Raw genomic sequence first — 3,792 nt, 5'->3', positions numbered from 1 at the left:
CAACCATAGTTCCAGGTTCAAACGACTAACACCACTCTAAGTTCACGGGAAGTGACTCCAGCTTCAGGTTCACTGAAGAGGAACATAATTCCAGGTTCACAGTAGGAGGTCACTCTCCTTTCTTTCTTTCTTTCTTTCTTTCTTTCTTTCTTTCTTTCTTTCTTTCTTTCTTTCTCTCTTTCTTCCTTCCATCTTTCCTTCCTTTCTTTTTATCTTTTTCAAATGTGGCTTTTTGCTACATTCCTCCCCCTCTGAAGAGTTAACCCTAAAATCCTTTAGGGATTAGATAAGAACTCCCAATACTTTTACATTTTTGGCCTTTGGAACAGAGTATGTTGCTATGAGGACCAAGAACATTTTGACTTTTAGCCAAGAAACTGGATACTTTTCTTTGGAATCTTTTTACCATAACTGCCTAGACAATTCCTACCTCCTATTCTTATCACACCATCCTCTTGCTTTTACTTCCCCTTCACATCCTCTACTCACTGGTGAAGGACCTTCTCTGCTCCCTACAGACAGGAGTTATGCAATTTGGGAGTCTTTTACATAGGCCCACTGAAGGGGTAAACTGCCTCACCCTGCATCCCTGCTCAGCATGGAAGAAGCCAGAGCAGTCTGTGTCCTGATTTCCTTATTTAATATTTTTTTAAAAAATTTCAGCTCCTGATATGAAGATATCAACACACATATTGCTTTGACCTTGTATAATTAACAACGGCCCATGAATTTTCATATATACTACTTAAGAGTTATTCATTCATCACTAAAGATTGAAAATATTATGTATTACACTCAGAGTAAACTGTACATAGATAGTGCAAAAGTTTATGGGAATCATTTTAGACTTTTTCACATGTGTGTAAATGTGTTTATTTATGGTCTCATATGTATAGGCATGTGTTTGGGTGTCTTGGTGTGTGTGTGTGTGTGTGTGTGTGTGTGTGTGTGTGTGTGCACGCAGTTGGATGCACAAGTGTCTTGAATGCCAGAAGTTGAGGCCATGTCTTCCTTGATTCTTTTCTACTTTATGTATTGAGGCAGAATCCCCAACTTGAAGGAGCCAGAGCTCAGCCATTTGGCTGGCCTACCCTACCAGCTGCTCTGAGGAGTCCTTGTCTCTCATGGTTGAGCACTAGGAGTCCAGTTTGACTGACACTCTGCTCAACATTTACATGGCTTCTGATGCCTAGACTTAGACCAGCAGGAACATACCACAAATAAATGTTCTTAATTTAATCACATGTATTGTTTGCAATACTATTAAGCTAATTTTCACATTTGTTGTTTCCATTGAATATACATGTTGTTATATTCATACAACATCTATACATGAATTCAAACATTGTTTTTGCTGCTCAGTAAGCTTGTTTGCAGTATAAGCAAAGATAAGGTTAATAATTTGGGGTGCTAGAGAGACGGCTCAGTAGTTAATAGCACTAATTGCTCTTGGAGAGCACCCCGGCTGACTTCCTAGCATCTGATGTGGCAGCCAACAACCATCTATAACTCTTGTTCCAGGGTATCTGATGACCTCTTCTGTCTTTCAAGTGCATTGCATGCACATTGGGCACTTACATATGTGCTAGCAAAACACTCATATACATTATGTAAAAATAAGGAAATTGAAAATAAAAAGAATGATTAACACTGATTTCAAGTGTAAAAAAAAAGGCATTTTCAAGAGTATGTCCATATTATAAAAGTCATTCACAAAATTCCAGAGTTTAATCACTCATAAATAATTATGATGAAGGAAAGACACGCATCTTATGTTTTCTTAAAGTTATGAAATAAGCCTTATTCATTAAAAAATTTAAATGCTCTTTGGCTAACATCTGAAGACTATTTGTGCATCTAAGCGTTTGGTCCTATTGTCATAGCTTCACTACCAAGACTTTTGCTCCTGAATTTTTTTTCTTTACAAGCACCAAATTCATTTCATTGAATGACAATTTTAGTATAACCTAACAGTGCATGTATACAATAATCCATTGCAGGTAAACAACACATTTTAGGGGGATTAATAGCAACAATTATTGGAGTTCATTTTACTCAGTGATGTGTCATTGTTAAATTATTCTGATGTTTAACTGCTTTTCTTATATATTTATGCTTATCAATATTTTATAAGAAAAATATCATAATTACATGTGAAATAAAATAATTTTGAATAGTAATCTTGAGAATCAATTAAAGTAAATTGTTATAGAGAAGTCACAATTTATTGAGTGTTAAGTTTACATATTTCAGTCATATTGGTTTATTTAATTTAAAACAAATATATTCATATTAATCGCATTATATGTTTATTATAATTTTTCTGGTGTTTTGCCTGATACTTATGTTTATTTTGTAGAAGGTATTTCATAAACAGGGACATTATCAGAGATGTTTTCAAAAGTTCTTGTTGAAGTAAAGGAAATGGGAATTACTATCACCCTAACCTATTTAATATTCAGCAATTGTTTCACTGTTTGGCTGTAGAATACTATGAAAAAAGAACTATTTTTTCTTATTATAACCCGAAATGTATTTAAAATTCATGTGAATTTATAAGCAAAATTACTGTTGACTCAAAGTGATAATAAAATTACTTTCCTTTGATATTTGAAGCAACAAAATGCTATTCATTTTGCTCAATGTTTCCACTGTGATATATCAACTCACCCTTCCAGATAATTGTCATTGACTTTAAAAAGATGATTTAATAAAGTGTTTTCTTCTATAAAACACAGTAAACAAATTAGACACACATTTTTGCTAAATGGCATACAAAGATATAGAAACTGTTCTCTTTACCTTATTAATTCACATAGAGGTAAACAGACATTTGCCAGATTTCATTTTTATTTTAATATGAAGCATAAATTGTGATCTCTCTGAATAATTTCTTTCCTCAGAGATTTTTATTTGAAGATATACAAGTTTAACATGCAGATTTAATGATTTATAAGTCATTTTATTATAAAATCTTTACCATTATCCATTGACTTTAAATTAGAGAGTATTTGGAACGGAGAAAAAAATAGTTTTGAAGAACTGAATCATCTCAATACTCCTTAGGAATTTGCATTGTATCAACATATGCTAATGAAACAGCACTGTTCAATTTGTCATCATTCCATCTGTGAATTAAGTAAAATAATGAGGTAATTACTCATATTTCATTATTTATAGTTAATTTCTCTTTGTTGGTAATATGGAACTGATTCGTTGGAGCAATATAGAGTAATTCTGTTTTTATATAATACCAAAATAGAGCAAAAAGTTAAGATGCTCTCACAAAGTAATAAATACTTATTCTATAAGTCATTATTAATTCCAATCTGACATTCTCTATGTTGTTGTGGTGTTTCTTCTGGCTATAGAGACCACCATCTTTTATAAACTATTTTACATACCTACTGATGTGATCACGCTTTATTGACCATACTTTTTTCTATATTATAAACTTCTTTTGTAAAGCATTTTATGTCTTGTTCAGTCATTTTGGAACAGAGCCTAAAATCTGCTAATCAAAATGTCATATGCTGGGGATCCTTCCTGAAGAGGCACTCTACTTACTCTCACTCATTACATTTAGTATCATCTCATCAAGGAAATACAAAACAATCTAGTTCTAGACAGAAAGCATTTTATCCCTGCAGAGAAGAGAGGGCAACATCAGTTTCAATAGTGTGTGCCATTCTTAAACAGGTATTGGACCTATCCCAGCAACCAAGGCAGGAAACTGATGAAGAGTGTTCCACTGATTTTCAGGTCCCTTTCACATAAAAGAGAGATGAAGCA

This window comes from Nannospalax galili, unplaced genomic scaffold (genome assembly GCF_000622305.1).
Source record: "Nannospalax galili isolate Female #2095 unplaced genomic scaffold, S.galili_v1.0 scaffold1472, whole genome shotgun sequence".
Lineage (NCBI taxonomy): Eukaryota > Metazoa > Chordata > Mammalia > Rodentia > Spalacidae > Nannospalax > Nannospalax galili.
The sequence above is the reverse complement of the archived record's forward strand: the minus strand, read 5'-3'. Positions refer to the sequence as shown.